Genomic DNA, 758 nt, shown 5'->3' with positions numbered 1-758 from the left:
AAACTATCCGAAATAGTGCTCTCTACGCTAACGCGAAATAACTTATAACCTACCATAACCCAGCCTACCTTCGGCCTATGGGCAGAATAAGTATCACGGTGCATGCGCGAGAATCCGTATGTGCTACTATGACGAATCTAACGTTATGGGGGTAATTCTGGGATGTTGGAAAAATATTTTCAAGGTACTGTGTGTGCTACAGAGTCACACAAACACGCGTTGTCATCCCGGAAACGATGCAGAACGAAATAAGCATATCTGACGTAATTTTCGAAAATAGACCTTTTCAAAAGCGAGTGTTTCTTTAGAAAACCCTAAAAAACAATTCGAAATAGTGCTCTCTACGCTAACGCGAAATAACTTATAACCTACCATAACGCTAGATCCGTCATAGTAGCACATACGGATTCTCGCGCATGCACAGTGATACTTATTCTGCGCATAGGGCGAAAGTAGGCTGGGTTATGGTAGGTTATAAGTTATTTCGCGTTAGCGTAGAGAGCACTATTTCGGATAGTTTTTTAGGGTTTTCTAAAGAAACATTCGCCTTTGAAAAGGTCTATTTTCGAAAATTACGACAGATATGCTTATTTCGTTCTGTATCGTTTCCGGGGTGACAACGCGTATTTGTCTGACTCTGTAGCACACCCAGAACCTTGAAAATATTTTGCCAACATCCCAGAATCACCCACATAACGTTAGATCCGTCATAGCAGCACATACGGATTCTCGCGCATGCACAGTTGTACTTATTCTGC

The sequence above is a fragment of the Odontomachus brunneus genome, unplaced genomic scaffold, assembly GCF_010583005.1.
Source record: "Odontomachus brunneus isolate Ranch 3 - 2012 unplaced genomic scaffold, Obru_v1 Obru_scaffold_285, whole genome shotgun sequence".
NCBI classification, from domain to species: Eukaryota; Metazoa; Arthropoda; class Insecta; order Hymenoptera; family Formicidae; genus Odontomachus; species Odontomachus brunneus.
The sequence above is the reverse complement of the archived record's forward strand: the minus strand, read 5'-3'. Positions refer to the sequence as shown.